Source organism: Podarcis filfolensis (genome assembly GCF_964270895.1).
Source record: "Podarcis filfolensis genome assembly, chromosome: 4".
Taxonomy (NCBI): domain Eukaryota; kingdom Metazoa; phylum Chordata; class Lepidosauria; order Squamata; family Lacertidae; genus Podarcis; species Podarcis filfolensis.
In genome coordinates this window covers 97344266-97365244 of record NC_139607.1, presented here as the reverse complement: position 1 = coordinate 97365244, position 20979 = coordinate 97344266, and the positions used below count along the sequence as shown (strand labels likewise).

Here is a 20979-nt window from a genome sequence, read left to right as displayed (position 1 = left end):
GTGGAAGACAGGAGTGCCTGGCGTGCTCTGGTCCAGGGGGTCACAAAGAGTCGGACATGACTAAATGACTAAACAACAACAACAACAACGATTGTGCAATGCAAACCATGCCCAGCTGAAAACTAAGACACACCAAGTATTCGCCTGCAAAATTCTGGGGAACAGCAGTAGCCAGGGTGCTCACATTTTTAATCAGAGAAGCCTACTTGGTCCCCCTCCGCTGCTACCATGGCAACCTAAATCTCCCCAGCTGCCCTCCTTCCCCAAGTGATCACCGTAATCAGCGAACACATCATAAATCTGACATCTGCAAGCTGCAGATTTGGTTACATGAAGTCACTGAGCCAGCTCAGAGTGAGGGCAGCAAAGCCCCTCGCTCTGAATAGGCGCTTGAGGAGGCAGCTGAACTCCATCCCCAACTGCTCATTTGTTCCCCTCTGCCAGAAATTGTCAAAACTGTTTTTTATGTGAGTGATAAATATTAGTGACCCTACCCTGCCTCATTCAATCTCCCTCCCCCCATTTAAAAACCGGCTGGGGTCTACGATACTGAATAAAGGCCCCCCAAAGTTGTTAAGAACATCCAGGTTTTAAAAACCTCTCTTGCAAAAAACTCGACTGCCTCTTTGCCTCGCTGTGTTTTGAGACTGTAGCAAAAACAAGCTGGAACAGTAAATCAAATACCTTAAAAAAAAAAATCCAGGACAAAAAGAAAGAAGGCGTTCATGTTCACCTGGAATCAGGTGCAACGTGACTTTTCGCCTCCCCTCCAATAAGTCTCCGTTCACACACAGCTGCAACATTTTATGCACAGCGACTGCGTCTATGTACACACTGCTAGGGAGACAGAACAAACCTGGTTGGAGCGTAATTGTCTGTCGCTCGCTCTCAGGGTCCTGTTTCCATGGCTTCGTGCCAATTGAACAGACCGTATGGAAACTTACAGCCAAGATGGCCACACGTCGTTTTTAATTGGGGGACGGGATATCTTCTAGCTAGCCCATGGGCAAAACCTGCCCCACCAGATCTCCCCGTTTGATAGAAATCACACTCTTCTCTTTCTGAAATCACACTCATTTCCCCTCCATATGATTCATTCTATTTGTTGCTTACTCAAACGCAAACTAGGATGGCGTTTTGTTTTTTTAAAGCATGCAATACCAAACACGTGAAATACCTGGGAGGACAGAAGGGCCTTATTAACTGAAAGGTCTCATCCTGCAATGCACACAAAAAAAGAACCCCATCCAAAATCCGATGCACCTGGAACTTGCAGAAGGCAGGATCAAACTGGCGAACCCGCTTTGTGCTGGATCTCCTCTCCCATCCTGGCAGGGAACCTGGACAGGTGCCACCGACATGTCAGAGTCGGCTCATTGCGATGGGGGAGTATAATTGTGGCCTACTGGGCCAAAAGAAATAAAAGCCACACATCATTTAAGAGAGGCAGTATGGTGCAGTGGTTAGAGTGTTGGACTAGGACCTGGGGGTTCAAATTTCCACTTCACCATGAAGTTCAGTGGGGGACCTTGGGCCAGTCACTGCCTCTTAGCCTGGCCTGCTTCGCAGGGCTGTTGTGGAAATAAATAATAATAATAATAATAATATTTTATTTATATCCCGCCCTCCCCAGCCGAAACCGGGCTCAGAGCAGCTAACAACAATAAAAGTAACATGGGGGCCAGCTTTTCCTCCTCGGGGGAGAAGTGCAATAAATGAAATGAAATGAAATGAAATTTGAATAAAAAAAAAGAATCAAATACATTTAACCCCAAGGAAGCAGGTGATGAAAACTGTCTCATCACCACCACTGCCTCAATTGTTTGGGTATAATCTTAAAACTACTCATCAGTTTCTAGACGCAATTGTTCCCTGTTTATCACCAAACAGAGAGGAAAATCACGGTAGTCGAATGTGATTCATTCATCCCATGCCAGTGGAAAAGGTATCGGGGCGTTTCATGGTAGTCATAGAATTGTAGCGTTGGAAGGGGACCTCCAAGGATCATCTAGTCCAACCCCCAGCCAGGGGGCTTGAACCCGAAACCTTGGCGTTATCAGCACAGCACTCTAATTAACGGAGCTATCCTTCGCAGAGCTCTCTGCGCCACGCTGCATGTCCCAGCCACCCAAGGCTCAGTGCCGTCGTGGCACCCGAATATTTAGGGGATATTCTGATTTAGGGGCATTCAGACACAACCCCACAAATGGAAGCTTGGCCTCTGGCACAGACCGTCTGCCGGGAACAGTGGCGTAGCGTGGGGGTGCAGGGGGGGCCGGCCGCACCGGGCGCAACATCTGGGGGGGGGCGCGTTCGCACTCGCAGCTCTCTGCCCCTACTAAAATCCACGGGTTAGGGGGCACAAATTACTTGCCTTGCCCCGGGTGCTGACAACCCACGCTACGCCACTGGCCGGGAAGATGCCTCTTTCAGAGCAAAGCACCAAGACAATATCTTAGCTGTGTAATATGAAGCGGCATTAAGTCTCACGGCGGGCATTTTTCATTGATGTGCCTAAAAATAATGCCAGCCATATTTAACATTAGGGCGTGAGTATATACATAGATAATCTCATTATTCTGCACATACTCAGCCCCTTGTTCCAAATTTGTGAGCAGTCGCTACAGGCAGCTATTAATAAGCTTCCTAAGGCTTTGGCCAAATCGTCTACAGACACTTTTAATTTCCAAAAGGGACTGTCTTGTACAGCCCATTGGCTTCTCAGACAGAAGGAAATTCTAGGTTTAGACCCCCGTTCGGTAAATTGGGATCACACACAAATTATCCGAAATAGCAGCTGTGAATTTTTATCTGCTTAACGTTTCCTCCTAAGAAATCGAGGTGGTCTACAATTTGCCTTTGCAACAACCTTGTGAGGCAGGTTAGGCTAGAACAGGCATAGGCAAACTTGGCCCTCCAGATGTTTTGGGACTACAACTCCCATCATCCCTAGCTAACAGGACCAGTGGACAGGAATGATGGGAATTGTAGTCTCAAAAAGATCTAGAGGGCCAAGTTTGCCCATGCCTGGGCTAAAAGAATGAAACTGGCCCGAGTTTGCCCAGTGTTTCATGGCTGAGTGCCCAGCCTTGAGACCCTGGGCTAGAGCTAAAACTATATGCATAATTGGTTGATTAGAAGAGAATAAAGGAAAATAAATCAGACAGGAATCAAAGTGAATGTCCAACTGTCTAAAAAGGGAGCATTTGTCACCATTTTAAACCATGGACTGGTGCTACAGGAATGAGATGTGGACTCCGGATGGTTCTAAATAATCTAACTCTACTTAAATATGTACCATGCTGGGGTTTTTTTTGTATTTCTATTGTTTCTGTTGTATTGATTTATTCAATTTACTTCAATAAAGTAGGAGGGGGGAATATGTGGACTCATATATCCTTTTTTCACTTTTTTCTTTCTTTTACAGCAACCCAATAAACTATGGGGGTTTTTTTTTGCACACTCTCCAAACCAGGATCATAAACTAGGACCTTGTCTAGTTTTACAAGCCAAAGCCAAATAGGATTTCGCTGGCATGGAAGCTTTCGTTTTTATGACACCAACATCCTGCCATTCCTTGTAAAGGAGCTCAGGGTGGCAAACAATCAAGAATCTTTAAAACACAACCAGTATGGATCCAGACTGGGAAAGACCTCTGCTTTGAAAGGCTTGCTGAAAGAAGGTGGTTTTCAGCTGGTGCCAAAAACGTAAGAGAGATGGTCCCTGATTAATATTCATGGGGAGGGGAGTTCCGAAGGGTAGTTGCCACAATGCTAAAGGCCCGATTACTTCATTACTGCAGAATGGACCTCCTGATAAAATGGTATCTGCTGGAAGCCCTGACCTAGAAGGATAGAATTGTAGAATTGGAAGGGACCCCACAGGTCATCTAGTCCAACCCCCTGCAGCACAGGAATTTCAGCTAAGGCATCCATGACAGATGGCCATTCAATCTCTGCTTAAAAACCTCCAAGGAAGGGAGGGAGAGTCCACAACTGCTTGTGGAAGTCTGTTCCACCATCCAACAGCTCTTAATGTCAGAAAGTTCTGATGTTTAGTCAGATTCTCCTTTCTTGTAACTTGAAGACGTGGGTTCGAATCTTACCCACCCGGAGCAGGAGAAAACAAGCACGCTCCCTCTTCCATGCGGCAGCCCTTAAGATGTCTGAAGATGTAGCACAGTGATCAGTGTGGTGTAGTGGTTAAGAGCGGTAGTCTCGTAATCTGGTGAACCGGGTTCGATTCCCCGCTCCTTCACATGCAGCTGCTGGGTGACCTTGGGCCAGTCACACTTCTCTGAAGTCTCTCAGCCTCACTCACCTCACAGAGCGTTTGTTGTGGGGGAGGAAGGGAAAGGAGATTGTGAGCCGCTTTGACACTCCTCAGGGTAGTGGTAAAGCGGGATATCAAATCCAAATCCAAACCCTTCTTCAGCTGTGTGTATAAGGGGTGAGAGTTTTGTTCGCCAGTGCCAGCACATATATGGTATGTACCTAGCTCAGATGCAACAGCACACTATGGTTTGCAAGAAACCAGAAAGCAGCTGCTTAAGAGGAAACACAGGAGCGAGGAGGAGGAAGAGACGGGAGTACAAGTCCTACGCGCAGCCATGAAACACCAAACCATATCCTGGCAAATTCAAAATGTTGGTGCTGACCTTTAAAGCCCTAAACGGCCTTGGTTCAGTATATCTGAAGGAGCGTCTCCACCCCCATCATTCTACCCAGACACTGAGGTCCAGCTCCGAGGGCCTTCTGGCGGTTCCCTCCCTGCGAGAAGCGAAGTTCCAGGGAACCAGGCAGAGGGCCTTCTCGGTGGTGGCTCCTGCCCTGTGGAACGCCCTCCCATCAGATGTCAAAGAACTACCTGAAATTTAGAAGACATCTGAAGGCAGCCCTGTTCAGAGAAGTTTTTAATGTGTGACATTTTAATGTATTTTTAATCTTTGTTGGAAGCCGCCCAGAGTGGCTGGGGAAGCCCAGCCAGATGGGCGGGGTATAAATAATAAATTATTATTATTATTATTATTATATTATTATTATTATTATTATGGCATTAAATGTGAACTGAACTGCTACCTGTTCTGGACTGACGTGCACACTTTTGCTGGAACGCACACGGACCGCACAATCCTAAGCCCCCTTACTCAAAAGGATGAGGCAGCGGGGGGTAGTGGTTAGAGCATTGCGCCAGGACCTGGGAGACAATGGACTCCACCCCCACTCAGCCCTGAAGCCCGCCGAGGGTGACCTAGGGGGCCAGCCTCTCAGCCCATCCTACCTCACAGGGTTGTTGTAGGGTTTAAATGAGAAAGTGGAGGGGGAACCATGCATGCCACCTCGAGCTGCTTGGAGGAAGAGCTGGGATATAAATGCAGCAAATGCGTAACTAAAACCAAAAAGCAGAATTCATTGGGAGCGGCTTGCATAGGGATTGCAATTCTCCACAAGGCCCTTCTCATGCATTGAGTCACACAAAGGGGAAAACCTATCTAAAGGGGACTATGCGCTTAAGCTCCCCACCAGATCCTAGATCCCTGCGAAGGGGGATCCTGGACTGATCTGCTGCCAAGAAGGTGCTGTTAAAGGGCCTGCAAGACAGAGAGCTGTTCCACCAGGCCTTTGGCCAAGGCACAGTCTGACCCCCTCCTTTGGTAATCTTCCTTCTCCTCCTGCGATGAGGCTACATTTTAACATTTTAATGTTTCAATATTTTAATGTTGTATTTTAATTTTGTTTCTAAGTTGTATTCATTCAACTTGTTTTTATTATTGCTTGTTAGCCGCCCTGAGCCCAGCCTTGGCTGGGGAGGGCGGCGTATAAATAAAAATTATTATTATTATTACTCTAGCCCAATGGTTGCCCTGAATTTGATTTTGAACTGATTTTAAAATGAATTGATTTTAGAACGCTGTGTTACTTTTATTGGTAGTCGGAGCCCGGCTTCGGCTGGGGAGGGCAGGATATAAATAAAATTTTATTATTATTTATATTATTATTAAAAAGAAGGAGCCTTAGGCAGCTCTCTCCACCCGCCGGGTGCCCAGCTGTGCCCTCACTGAAGTTGCTCCTTCTGTGCAACTGTTAGAGCGGTCCAGGTGTGCCCGCTAATCTCCTTCACACTTGACTTCATCACAGTGAAGTCTGCGTTAACTCCAGCCTCTACCAATCTAGGGGGCTGGTGGGAGATGTGGTCCAGACCATCAGAAGGGCGCCAGCTTGGCAACAGGCGGGCAGAGGGTTCGCCATGCCCAAAGGCTACCCGGAAACGGCGGGTTTCGGGGGAGTAAGATGCGGCAACACGGACTGGTGTCTTGGATAGGACATCCATGGCTCCTTAAGTCACCTCAACGAGGCAAAACCTCCATGTACATGGGGAGTATATCTCCGAGGACCCTGGTGTCCGGGAGAAATGGGAAGGGTGGGTGAGCCTTGCCTTCACCCCCACCCCACCCCCCCTTGCTTGCAAAAGCATCTCAGCCCTGTTTAGGGAAGCTTTTAATGTTTGATATATTACAGTATTTTAACATTTTTTTGGAAGTTGCCCAGAGTGGCTGGGGAAGCCCAGCCAGATGGGTGGGGTATAAATAATAACTTTATTATTATTATTATTATAGAAGCACCTGGCTGGTTCCTCTCCAGGACAGAATCCTGCGCTGAACTAACCTTGGCTGGATCCCAGCTGCCCCTCCTAAAATCCCATTTACCTGAAAGTAAACCTCGCTGAATTTCCCGAGGAGATGGGGACAGCTGGGGCGGAGCTGAACGGCTGTAGCAAGGACCAGCAAGAGCACCAACGAATTAATTTTTCTAAAAGCAACAAGATAAGCGCAGAAAAGCGTTGCAGATGTGCTGCTCACGAACAAAGGTCTATGGGCATGTAACACCGGGGAACGGGGAGCGCGAGGACCAACACAGAAACTGAAGACTAGCAAGTCAGAGCCAGTGGCCCATCCACCTCAATGCTGCCCGCACGGGCTGGCAGCACCTCTGCAGCACGTTGAACAGCCCTACCGGGAGATGTCGGGGATCGAACCCGCCACCACCGGGTTCCGGCCTAAGCGTTTTGTACGCTGCCCATCTCACGCTGACCGCCGGCACCGTCCCTCCGCAGCGGCGGACAATGCCAACCTGAGCTGCGCAGGATTCGAACTCGGAACCTCGGACAAGACAAGGGCAGGCGCTCTGCCCGCTGAAGCACCGCAGCCCCCGGTTCTAAGCAGCGAGCCGGGGCGCAAACGGGGGGCAAGGGGCGCCTTCTCCCAGCTGAAGAGGGGCGAGACCCCCCAGCCCCCTAAAATAAAGGGGGCCGCCACCCCCAATGCCCTGCCTTCCAGCCCGCAGGAATCCAGCAAGGGCAGGCGGGGAGAAGCGGCTCCTTACCTGGGGAGGAAAGGCCGGTGCGTCTGGAAGAAGCGGCTGCCAAGCGTTCAGGGGAAAACCGGAGAAAGGGAGCCAAGCGCGGCGCTGTCAGCCTCTCCCGCCGCCGCCTCTTCTTTATGAATGAATGACCGGCTCAGTCAGGAGCGGGGAAAGTGAGCGGGTCGAGGCGGGGGCCACGCCCCCCTCGCGGAGCCGTCACAATGGACGGGGCCCGCCCACCCCCTACGTCACAAAGGGAGGGCGGCCTCCGCTTGGCCGGGCCACGCCCACGCCTCCCTGCGGGCGGCCTGTTGGCTCCGCGGCGCCCCCTCGTGGCGAAGGCTGGAGGGTGCAGCGTTCAGGGTTTTTGTTGAGCTGGAAGCATGGGCTTACTCGGGAGTAAGCGTGTGCAAGAACCAGCGCGTCTGATTTTTGTTTGGCCCAGCTTTTTCTTGGAGATGTTCCACTTTATTCTTGCGGCTGTTGTTGTAGTGCTATGGGCTATTATTAAAATGAGGCTGCATTTTAAATTGTGTTTTTAACCTGTATTTTAAATTGTTGGCTTTTTTCCTCTCCTATTATGTTTTTTATTGTACTTTTACTGGTGTTAGCTGCCTTGAGCCCAGCTCTGGCCAGGGAGGGTGGGGTATAAAGAAATTATTATTATTATTATTATTATTATTATTACTACTACTACTACTACTACTAGTAGTAGTACTACTACTATTTACTACTAGCAGTAGTTTTTTCTGGGAGTACGCAGGGGTGTGCATACCCCTAAACACTTTTTTAAAGGGAAAAAAAAGCACTGACTACTACTACATTTAAATACCCACTCCATTTTATCCTCACAACACCACAGCGAGGGAGGCCAGGCTGAGAAACTGTGACTGGCCCAAAGTCACCCAGGGAGTGGCTGAGTGCAGATTTGTTTTTTTTTTAAAGATATTTATTGAAGTTTTACAAAAACATAAGTTTACAAAATAAAAAAGGTCATATAAAAGGAAAGGATACAAAAAGGAGAACATAGAAAAATACATGAAAAAGAAAAAAGAAGAATAAAAATACAAAAGACAAAAGACAAATAGCTAAAAAAGAATTAAAAAGAAATCCGTTTTTTGTAACTTTGAACTCATTAGCTTATTTCCTTGGCCTCCTCACACCTCCCCTTTTCGTATTCCCATTTAAATAATCAAATCAGCAAATCCTTACCCTCTTTCGTTTATCTTAACTCTGTATCTTAACATATTATAACTCTATATTTTCATCCATTATCAATTCATTTTTGCATATTCTTATTAACTTTGTTGCTAATGCCACTTATTTTCAATCCAACATCATTTTAACATTCATTAATTTTACAGTGTTTCTGAAGATAGTCTTTAAATTTCTTCCAGTCTTCTTCCACCAACTCTTCTCCCAGGTCTCGGATTCTGCCAGTCATTTCCGCCAATTCCATATACTCCATCACCTTCATCTGCCACTCTTCCAGGGTGGGTAACTCTTGTGTCTTCCAATACTTTGCAATAAGTATTCTTGCTGCTGTTGTTGCATACATAAAGAAAGTTCTATCCTTCTTTGGCACCAATTGGCCGACTATGCCCAGGAGAAAGGCCTCTGGTTTCTTCAGGAAGCTGAGTGCAGATTTGAACCCTTAATTCATTCAGGCCAGCCATGTATGTAATCATGTTTTCAGGGCAATTCTTCCTCCAGGGCGGGCGGAAGAATCCCTAGGAGGTTGCCACTTCTTCAACACACCCTCGCTCCTGGGCATTCTGCAACAGTTCGATCTACTGACATCTAGGAAATGAGTCATGTTTAGCTGTTTGCTGTGGGGGAACTACACACGAGGAGTTCTGTAAAGTGAGCTGTGATTTCAGGCATGGAAACAGGTCAGGATCATGTGTGTGTTTTACGGTCAGTTGGCAACCCTAAGGGCAGGATTGCATATTAAGAGCAGGGCAGAAGAGGGTGTTGGCTACAGCGGAAACCTCTCATGCAGGGGACACGTTAGCAAAAGATGCAACTGCTAAAATTCTCACTTCCACACCGTTCTTAAATGTCTTAACCATCTTTCATCTGGTCCGTCTTCCTCCCCCTAAGATTCTTGGGACATGTGCAGAGTGTTTTTTTCCGCCTTACAACAGGCCTGTGGGGTCGAATATGCTGGCTTTGGCCAGCTCATGGGATTATTCAAAGCCAGTTCATGGCATCTAAGAAGAATGCAAAACCCACCATTGTTTAAAAAGGGCTAGTGATATGATCCTTGTGGACACCACTTTTATTGTGATATATCTATACAGTGGGACGCAGGTGGCACTGTGGGTTAAACCACAGAGCCTAGGACTTGCCGATCAGAAGGTTGGCAGTTCGAATCCCCGTGACGGGGTGAGCTCCTGTTGCTCAGTCCCAGCTCCTGCCAACCTAGCAGTTCGAAAGCATGTCAAAGTGCAAGTAGATAAATAGGTACCGCTCCGGTGGGAAGGTAAACGGTGTTTCCGTGTGCTGCTCTGGTTCGCCAGAAGCGGCTTAGTCATGCTGGCCACATGACCCGGAAGCTGTACGCCGGCTCCCTCGGCCAATAAAGCGAGATGAGCGCCGCAACCCCAGAGTCGGTCATGACTGGACCTAATGGTCAGGGGTCCCTTTACCTTTATCTATACAGTGGTACCTCGGGTTAAGAACTTAATTCATTCCAGAGGTCCGTTCTTAACCTGAAACTGTTCTTAACCTGAGGTACCACTTTAGCTAATGGTGCCTCTTGCTGCCGCCACTGCGCAATTTCTGTTCTCATCCTGAAGCAAAGTTCTTAACCTGAGGTACTATTTCTGGGTTATCAGAGTCTGTAACTTGAAGTGTATGTAACCCGAGGTACCACTGTACACATCTAACATCATATCTAGTTTGGACTCAAGTGTGATTTTCAATGGGTGCAAATTCCTTTTCGTTACTTGCAAATTGCAATAGAAGTCTCCACCCCTATCGTTCTACCCGGACACTGCGGTCCAGCTCCGAGGGCCTTCTGCCGGTTCCCTCACTGTGAGAAGCCAAGTTACAGGGAATCAGGCAGAGGGCCTTCTCGGTGGTGGCGCCCACCCTGTGGAACGCCCTCCCACCAGATGTCAAAGAGATAAATAACTACAGTGGTACCTCAGGTTAAGAACTTAATTCGTTCCAGAGGTCCGTTCTTAACCCTTAAACTGTTCTTAACCTGAGGTACCACTTTAGCTAATGGGGCCTCCCGCTGCTGCTGCGCCGCCGCCACACGATTTCTGTTCTCATCCTGAAGCAAAGTTCTTAACCCGAGGTACTATTTCTGGGTCAGCAGAGTCTGTAACCTGAAGCGTCTGTAACCCGAGGTACCACTGTATCTGCAAGAAAAGCTGGAAAAGGACTTTGCTCTTTTGCACGTTGAATAAAACGTCTTGTATCCCAAGAGTGGGCCAGCTTCCTTGTGAGGTGAGGCTTAGTGGAGACTTATGATGTTCTCGCAATATTGGTTTACTTTCAAATATACGCGGTGAACAGGGAGGATCAAGGCGTCCCCAACTGTGATAGTCTGTGGAGAAGCTTGCCCCATAATCCAATTTCAGGCTCCTTCCTAAAAGCCCTAACAGCCACTAGCACTTGTTATCCTTAGCTTTCAGCTGTGCAAAATCTTAAGAGAGAAAAGGTATTTTTTTTCTCACTTTGCACAGACAGAGACGCTGGGAGTGCCAAAACAGTATCCTAAATGTTGGGCTCGCCTGATGGGTCTTGGGCTCCCAAAAACCCCTTTCCCACAGCTGGCAAACATGTTTTACCACCCAGCTATTAACTAACCTCTGTTCTACACAACAAAAAACATGGTGTGTTGTGTTTTTTTTTTTATAAAAAAGAGCAACATGTAAACAAACAGCAAAACAAAGAGCCGGCAGCACAAACACCCCCGAAACCTCAGAGGATAAAGACAAAACAAAAATATATTGAATGGGAGTTGGGAGACGAGAAGGAGGTTCAAAGCCTTCATTATCGCACCCACAAGGACAGTCTCTTGTTGCAGCCACGAGTCACTTCTGACTCAGCAAACCCAACTTTAAAGAGCGAGGTGTTTTCAATAATAAAACTTTCCCCCTCTTCTTAAGCCAGGGGTTAGGTAAGGCCAGGCACCCACTCGCATTCTGACTGTGTGCAACAGAATGGGTGCAAGGAACAGAGCTCCCATTTCCCTGGTTTTTGACCCCCATCAATTTGTGCATTTAAAAAAACCGACAACCCAGGGCTGCCTTTGAAGGTGACCCAGAAACTACAATGGGGCAGCTAGACAGTAGAACCGAAGGCCTTTAACATCAGCAGTAACATCTAGACCATGGGAGCACTTCAGACCTATTCTTGAGTTGGTAAAACTTGCTATTTAGGTTTTCAAACCTTTTTTGTAAATTCCCTATTCTTGAGTTTGTAAAACGTGCTATTTAGGTTTTCAAACCTTTTTTGTAAACTGTACTTTTGAGTCCTCAATCTAATATGTAAGAATTTTGGGGGTTCTACCCTTGTTTGAATTTTGCCCATTTAAAGTTTATGATTTCTCTATTTCCTTCTGAGGAAACTGAATAGTTCGGTGAAACGAGGTTTGTAGCCGGCATCCCGTTAAGGTTTTGTTCTATTTTTCTGATTTTTTTTCTTTAAGCTTTTTGATTTCTATTATTTAGTTGATTTCCACTAGATAATATTTATAGTCGATTACTTCTCGTTTCAGGGATTTTCACGGTATTTCATTTGTTTTGTGCAACTTCTCAGTTCCGCGACTGTCTTTTTTCTATAGGGGTTAGGTAAGGCATCCACTCCCACTCTGTGTGCAACAGAATGGGTGAAGGAACAGAGCTCCCATTTCCCTGGTCTTTGACCCCCATCAATTTGTGCATTTAAAAAAACGACAGCCCAGGGCTACCTTTGAAGGTGACCCAGAAACTACAATGCAGCAGCTAGACAGAAGACCTGAAGGAGCGTCTCCACCCCCATCGTTCAGCCCGGACACTGAGGTCCAGCTTCAAGGGCTTTATGGCAGTTCCCTCCCTCTGAGAAGTGAGGTTACAGGGAACCAGGCAGAGGGCCTTCTCGGTGGTGGCACCCGCCCTGTGGAATGCCCTCCCAGCAGATGTTAAGGAAATAAGCAACTATCTGACTTTTACAAGACATCTGAAGGCAGCCCTGTTTAGGGAAGCTTTTGATGTTTGATGTTTTTTGTGTTTTTAATATCCTGTTGGGAGCAGCCCAGAGTGGCTGGGGGAGACCCAGCCAGATGGGCCGGGTATAAGTTAATAATAATAATAATAGGTCTGTATGAAGTTTCCTTGGACGCGGGTGGCGCTGTGGGTAAAACCTCAGCGCCTAGGACTTGCCAATCGCATGGTCAGCGGTTCAAATCCCCGCAGGGGGGTGAGCTCCTGTCTTTCGGTCCCAGCTCCTGCCCACCTAGCAGTTCGAAAGCACCCCTAAGTGCAAGTAGATAAATAGGGACCGCTTACCAGCGGGAAGGTAAACGGCGTTCCGTGTGCTGCGCTGGCTCGCCAGATGCAGCTTCGTCACGCTGGCCATGTGACCCGGAAGTGTCTGTGGACAGCGCTGGCTCCCGGCCTATAGAGTGAGATGAGCGCACAACCCTAGAGTCTGGCAAGACTGGCCCGTACGGGCAGGGGTACCTTTACCTTTACCTTTTATGAAGTTTCCTAGCATACACATTTCCCTACACCATTTTTTCCCTGTTGTAAGGTTTTTTTGCAAGCAGGCCGCCCATATATTATTTAACTGGTTTATTATAAAAGGTGCCGTACATGGCTCTTTCCCTTCCCTGCTCATTTAATCCCCACAACAGCCCTGTGAGGTAGGTTAGGCTGAGAGGCAGCGACTGGCCCAAGGCCGTCTGGTGAGCTTCCTGGCTGAGAAGGGATTCGAACCCAGGTCTCCCAGGTCGTAGTCTGACACTCTAACCACTACACCACAGTGGCCCCCACAATGCAGTTTTGAAGACTGCTATCCTTTACACATCTCTGTGTGTATGTTTTGCTGGTGTGCACCTTTGTGATGCTGCTTAAGTTGGAGAACCAAGTAGCAAAATTCAAAGAAGGGCGAAGGGTAGCTGCATTTCAGTTCACGAACTAGTTCAGGCAAGGCAAATTTACTTACGGTAGATGTGCGCTGAACAAATGTCTTCCTCATCGGTGAAACTGTGAAGCTTCCTGGCCGCTTTTGCTCTAGGATGCTGGGTGCTGTTTATCTAATCTTGTTATAGTTATAGTACTGAAATGTTGTTTTTTGTATGTGCTATAGTGCTGCTTTGCTATGTTATTATGAAATTGCTTTTGGCACCGTTTAGTTTGGGCATCCATTCTGAAGGGAATCAGCCCTGAGTGCTCACTGGAAGGACAGATCCTGAAGCTGAGGCTCCAAGACTTTGGCCACCTCATGAGAAGAGAAGACTCCATGGAAAAGACCCTGATATTGGGAAAGATGGAGGGCCCAAGGAGAAGGGGACGACAGAGGACGAGATGGTGGGACAGTGTTCTCGAAGCTACCAGCATGAGTTTGACCAAACTGCTGGAGGCAGTGGAAGACAGGAGTGCCTGGCGTGCTCTGGTCCATGGGGTCACAAAGAGTCGGACACGACTAAACGACTAAACAACAATAAGTTTGGGCATGCCTTCCTTTTTCCTTTGTTATAGGCTAGTGTTACCAGACGTTCCTGGTTCCCAGGGACCACCCCTGGATTTGCAAATCTTTCCCCGGACAAATTCTGTCCCCAGATTTGCAAATCTGTCCCCGGACTAGGGGCCACTAGGTGGCGCATCGGAAGATGGCTGACAATAACATCTCTCTGACCCACACGAGGTAATTTGGAGGCTATGATGGGGGTAATTAGCCTCCTTAACCCCCCCCAGGATTGTGGGGGGGACGGCCCTTGCCTGCTGTGCCCTATACCACCCCCGAATTTGTGGGGTTGGGGCACTAGGCACAAAGCCCTCCTGTGGGATTCCGGCACTCCTCGATGCTGTCTCTGATCCGCGCCTCTAGTTGCAAGAATCTTCAAAAGAAACAATTTGGACGAGATAAATTGCACATACTTCAAGGAAAAAGGGGGAATAAAGACTGCTGACAGAAGAGATCTCTGATAACAAGGCAAGAATAAAATATGAGAAGATACGTCAAGATACGGTACGGCAAATGACTGAGGAGGGAGGGGGGGAAAACCTTCCTTTCCTTTTTTATGTGATTAAACAAGAATCCCCTCCCCTAATGAGTCAGAAATGTCGCTTTAAGGACTTAAGCTGTGGATTTAAGGCTGTGTGGAGATAAACTTTCGAACCAAAGCAATGTTTCAAGACGAAGCTGGAAAGTTAAGAGTTTTGGAATGACGCAGTTAAAAATGCCGTCACCATTTTGGGAGGCATTGTTGGAGCTCTTGGGTCTGGGAGGAGAAAGAGAGAAATAGAGCTGTTTACATATCGTGGATCAACTTCTCGGTGGGACTTAAGAGTGACAAATGCCAAATTTATGATGGAAAGAGCGATGTTATCTACGAAGGAGATATATGGAAACCATCTGGACTTAGATTGGAAGAACGGGAAATTCACACAGGATTATTATATTTGCTTATCGGCTTGAGGAGACTAACAGAAGAGATCGTAAAAGAAAAAGAGAAATTATATGAACAAGATACGATGTGGAAACACCAAGATAAGACTGGATAGAATTATGAACTTTGTCTGGACTGATTGGGACTGATTTGGACATTAACGCAGTAATAAGAAGATGATCTGAATCCCGCTTTGGATCTTGAAGTATGGGTTCCCCCAACAAAATTTAAAAATTTGGCTTTGTAATTTGGAATTTATGTGATGTGATTTAATTTGATGTGATTGGCCAGTTAATAATTTAAAAAAACAAAAAAACAAATTGTTGTTGTTGTTTAGTCGTGTCCGACTATTCGTGCCCCCATGTACCAGAGCACTCAGCTTCCAAAAAAAAAAGCGTCCCCGGATTCATTGAAAAAAATCTGGTAATCATATTGTGAGCTACTTCGAACATGGTTTTTGCGTGTGGAGAAGCAGCATAAAAATAAAATGAATGAATGACTCCTCACTGTGGAAGGTTGAGAACCAGGTCAGAAGCTAGCAGCGAACTATTCTTCTGACACTTTCAGGTATGTTTGGGGGCTGCATACACTCTTATACCCTCCAACATTCCCCAGAGGAATCTCACTCCACCCCAACTGACCTTCCTCAAGCCACCCCCCCTGTTTTTTATCCCTCCTCCCCTTGAATGAGTACAGTCATACCTCTTGTTACGTTTGCTTCAGGTTAAATCTTTTCAGGTTGCGTCCCGTGGTGACCCGGAAGTACAGGAAAGGGTTACTTCCAGGCAGAACGATGGGGGTGGAGACGCTCCTTCAGGTCTACTGGGCCTTTGAGGCCGTTTAGGGCTTTCAAGGTCAGCACCAACACTTTGAATTGTGCTCGGAAACGCACTGGGAGCCAATGTAGGTCTTTCGGGACCGGTGGTCTCAACGGCTGCTCCCGGTCACCAGTCTCGCTGCTGCATTCTGGATTAGCTGTAGTTTCCGGGTCACCTTCTGTATGAAGTTTCCTTCTGGGTTTCACCGCTCGCGCATGCGCAGACACTCAAAATGACGTCACGCGCATGCGCAGAAGCGGCGAATTGCGACCCGCGCATGCGCAGATTCGGGTTGCGTTCTGCTCATGTTGCGAACGGGGCTCTGGCACGGATCCCGTTTGCAACCAGAGGTACCACTGTACTGGTTTTAAACTCTAGAATAAAGATTTTAGCTGAAGGTGTGCTATTTTTAATGCAAATAAGTTCATAGGGAATTTTCAATTCCGTCTACTGCATCCGCCCCTCGGTGCTGATGTTGTTGCTGTTGTTGATTCTGCCTTCTGGTCTTCCGACTGCAATAAAGATTGACTGATTGATCGATCGATCCTACAGAGCATTTACACCACCGTTACACCAACGGAGCACATGCCCTCCGCCGTCCTGAGAAAAACCCCTGAATCCTGGTTTTGTTTGATTCTTTGGTAGATTTGCAAAAAGGAAAACACACAGCAGGAAATAAATTTTAAGAAAGGGGCGAGATTAGACGCGGGCACACAAAGCAATTAAAATTAAAATTAAGACTCCTTGTGCTCTGCTCTGCTCCCCCTTTCTTCCTGTGCCCTCTGCCTGCCCCCCAGAACTGGCATCTCACACAGGGTTGGTCTGGTGTGTCAGCTCCTCATATACGTATCAGAATGGATCAGAAACTAACTAAGCTATCTGGCCCCCTCCCCAAATCTAGTATGTATCTCACCTTACTTTTCGGCCAGACCAAATTTGTAAAGGGAGCACAACTGCCCAAGTCAGTGGGGTTGAAAGGAAGCGAGAAATCGGAACCAAATTCAGATCTGAGTAGAAGAGCTAAAATTGTAGTAGGAGAAGAATTTGGGCGATCTGATTGGCCCCTGATGCTGGACTAGCTGGGGCCGCTGGCCTGATCCTGCAGGCTTTTCTTATGAGAAACTAGATTGGGATTCTGCAGCTCGATGTCTCAAGAAGTCCAGGGCTGGGTGTTATCCTAAGAAAGCCAGACAGGCTGAATCTTAAGGATCAATTGCCCTTCCATAATCCACTGCTTGTCAACAAAAGCAGCCCACATAAACATCGAAACCCCAAATTGGGCTTAAATGCTTGACCCCTGTTGCATCATGTAAACAGGCCTTAAGAGTGCTTTGAACACAACCAAGGCTATTGCACCTCGCCCAGTATTTTCTCCTAGAAGTTTGGTTGGCGGTGGCGGCAGTTGTTTTTGACCATTTGGAAGTGCCGAGAGGTTTACCAATAATATGCCATGATGAGTGGCTTTTTGATGGATACCTAGACCGGCAGGAGGCCCCCCCAGCCCGCCACTTGAGCAGGTGGTTTGTGCAAAACACCTGCCAGGTCTGCACCTGGCATTTAACTGGCAGACTGGCATCATTAGGCAGGCCTTTTCTCCCTCTGGCTGCAGGGTAGGGCTTGTTTTGCTTGATCGATAGGAGGGCAGGGACTCGGGAGACCTTGAGGCACCCAAGAGATGTACCTTACGGGAAAAGTGGTGCAGACTTAGGGCAGTAGTCAGCTAAAGAGCTGAAGGAGCAGAACTTCTGCTTGCTCAATGCTCCCCCCCCCCCAAATGTCTGCTATGGGAGGTTGGTGGAAAACCCAGAACAGATTTAGGGGGTGCACAATGGAGGGAGATGGGGGGAAAGTCCTATTTTGCAGACGGTTCTGCTCTCAATTATTTATACCTGTTATGTAATGAGTTGAATAGGATCCAAAAGGCAGCAGTCTGATCTGTCCTAGAACAATAGGGTCCAGAATGCAGCAGTCTGATTGGCCCGCAGGAGCCACCCAATCCAGCTCCAGGTGGAAGTGAATCCGCAACCTGATTGACCTACAAGTGAATCTCGGAATTAGTCAATCACGTGGGGCCCATTGTGTAAATAATGTATATAAAGCAGACATTCTGGGGGAACTTCCATTCCTCCTCACCACTATGAGCTGAATAAAGAGCATGAAATCCGCTCTCGACTCCGAGTATATTTCAATACCTATGTATTAAATAAGAGGAGGGACGCGGGTGGCGCTGTGGTCTAAACCACAGAGCCTAGGGCTTGCTGATCGGTGGTGGCACCCGCCCTGTGGAACACCCTCCCACCAGATGTCAAGGAAAGAAACTACCACCTGACTTTTAGAAGGCATCTGAAGGTAGCCCTGTTTAGGGAAGCTTTTAATGTTTGATGTTTCATCGTGTTTTTAATATTTTGCTGGGAGCCGCCCAGAGTGGCTGGGGAAACCCGGCCAGATGGGTGAGGTATAAATAATAATTAAAATGATGCCAGCATGCATCCTCAATCAGTGTCTGGACCACCAGGAGGTTCACAGGAAGGTGCAACACTTGTGAAAACGAAATAAGGTAAAAGAAAACAGAGAACTATTTTGCCAACTCTGTCCAATAGGAAAGCTCACTGCCCCGTCCCCTAATCCGGCCGAAGCCTGCAAAAGAAGAGTCCACACGCCAAGGCTGGGTTCTGACACCAGTGGCCTTTAATGACTAGGAACCCACAGTGACGAAAAAGGAAAAAATAAAATAAAACCCCAGGACTAATAATTGTTAACATCTCACTGGAATTGGTAACGTTTTGGGCAAGGAATCTTGCTCTGTTTCTTTGCTCTTCCCTGTTTTGTCCTCGTCTTTCAATTCAACGCTTAAGAGTTGTCACCATAACTTAAAAGACTGTGTGTCGGCACCCTCGCTCGCGCCGGTGGAAACTTAAACAAGTATATAAAAATATGCCATTAAATCCGTATCGACAATCAAGACTCGAGGGCGTTATGTACAGAGGAGGCGATATATACCAATATTTACAGTAAGTCTTCGGCAGCCAAGGAGGTCAGTAAGAGAGTTAAACTTTGAGATGGGGAGGAGCAGGTTGTCACTGGAAAGAGAGACTTGCTAGCACCAGCCTTTTCCGCTCCAAAGTCATTCTGTTTAAGGTGTTTTCCATGCAACCACAACAACAACAACCACAAGCGCAACACTGCAAAGGCAGACCGTGGAGTGGAGGTTTTCACAAATGCTTCCCCCATTACATCAGCCGCTATATTTGGTGGTGATGTGGGAGCCACATTCCACAAATATCCAAATCTTCACATTTCGGTACCCAGCCTGGGCTTCATTTCGTGTTGATCCTCAGCCCAGAAAATCTATACGATGTCACAACCGAGTCCTGGGATATGTCAATCGATTAGGAGGGGGAAATGCCTCTGAACATGTGCAGAGCGCACGCCACTGAGCAACCACAGCATATTCTCAACGCACAGAATTAAGGAGCAGGGAGGGCTTTTCATGGCGGATTGCGTGCTTCCCAAGAAGAGTGAAGCCTCTTTGGAAATCAGGCTCCTATACCCAAGACCTGCACAAAAGTTATGTTCCTTTGTGGCAAAGCCAGCCATTGGGAAAGCAAAAAAACCTTTGCACATAAGTTCATTGGAGCAAGGTTGCGTACACGCACCAGGCCACACACATCACTGAGAACTAGAATCCGAATTCAAAACAGCTGCTTCCCGTAGCAGGAACCAATTAATCAATATTTATATGCCTTTCAGGCACAAGGAATGAAAGGCGTTAGGAACAGGAAGCGCTGTTCATGGCAATGTACTTTCAGCTTGGTCAAACAGGCCTGGCAGGTTTGTGCTGCGGTGCTTCAGAAACCTGCACAACCTATTTGACCAGAGGCGAGAGCAGGATAAAAGGAACACGCATCTATTAACGGTGTAAGCAAAGCTTCTCTATTGTGTATCCTTAGCCCCAAAATGCATTTCCAGTGCCATTTTGGATACACATAACAGGTTACGTCTGACACAGGTTTTGTGATGTTCGTCAACTAAACAGTGCATCAGGAGCACCCCTCAAAACTTATCGATGCCAGAGGTCCAGGAATGCACATTCCTTTTGGATAAGATAGGGAATGTCTTCCCTTCCAAGCCACAGAGAAGCCTTCCCCACCACGCTGCCCTCTAGATGTCTTGCAAATGTCAGCTGCTGGCAGTTATGACCCGGGTAAGGGGCCATGTTGAAGAAACCTACCATAGGGCTATAAACAATTCCACCCCTTCAAGTGTTCAAATCTCAAAACAAGACCAAGGGCGATCAGTGAGCATCACGGCTCTTTTGAGAATGCAGGAAGTAAACTTGGTTTGTGTCAGGGTGGGTGAGTGTCATATCTGATTCTTGCATAGAAGTGCTGCCTAACTAACTTTGGGTATTTGGGGCATAGCTGTCAACTTTTCCCTTTTCTTGCGAGGAATCCTATTCGGAATAAGGGAATTCCCCTTAAAAAAAGGGAGACGCTGACAGCTATGATTTTGGGGGGGGATGGGACTTGCTTATCGTCAGTTTGTTTCTGATGCTGAAATCCATCCCATAATGACCTGGGGTCTATAGCAGGGTTTCCCAGATGTCAGAGAGCCGACGTACCTAGCCCCATTGAATGTGGTGGGGCAACTTTGGTGTAAACATGCACACACGATCAGGCCGCAAGTTAAAAGCCTAAGAAGAGGGGGCTGGATCAGTCCACAGGGACCAACGAGATGCCTGTGGGAAACATGCAATCAGGATTCGAACACAAGAGCAACTCTCCCTTCCTGTGGTTTCCAGCAACAGAAGCATTGATGCCTCCCACTGAGGCAGCAGAGTGTGGCCTCTGTGGCCAGAAACCATTGAAAGCCCTCTGCTCCATGAATTTGTCTGATCCTTTTAAAGTTAGGTCCCACCCATCAGGTATGAGGTTCTCCCTTCTGGTCCTTTGTGACGGGTTTACATGGCAGTCACTAGTCAAACACAAAAGTCCTTAGTTTTGCAATGGCCAAGAGGTTGCTCGCCTATGGTAACCCAGAGCATCCATAGGAGCTAATAACAGATGTCTACTTTTGTCTGTGATAAAGAAGGCTGATCTTCGAAGAATGGATGCTTTTGAATTATGGTGCTGGAGGAGACTCTTGAGAGTCTGCAAGAAGATCAAACCTCTCCATTCTTAAGGAAATCAGC

At 47.3% G+C, this 20979-nt stretch overlaps 1 protein-coding gene and 2 long non-coding RNA genes across 9 annotated transcripts in view; 2 read left to right on the top strand and 1 right to left on the bottom strand.

The window, feature by feature from the left end:
* Window positions 1–7564, bottom strand: part of RELT (RELT TNF receptor) — an 86920-nt gene extending 79356 nt beyond the window's left edge. For 2 of the 7 annotated variants that reach the window (XM_083609974.1, XM_083609975.1), the window contains exon 1: window positions 7383–7563. The gene's annotated coding sequence lies outside the window, so the exon portion shown is untranslated. The other 5 variants (XM_083609976.1, XM_083609973.1, XM_083609979.1 and 2 more) reach the window with 5 other exon arrangements.
* The window catches only part of LOC310760968, a 38683-nt gene that overhangs the window by 15418 nt on the left and 2286 nt on the right, over window positions 1–20979 (top strand). The window lies entirely within an intron of this gene.
* On the top strand, window positions 18202–20504 carry LOC310760987. The gene is made up of 2 exons (XR_014547155.1): window positions 18202–19380; window positions 19426–20504. It is a non-coding gene; the product is annotated as an uncharacterized lncRNA (long non-coding RNA).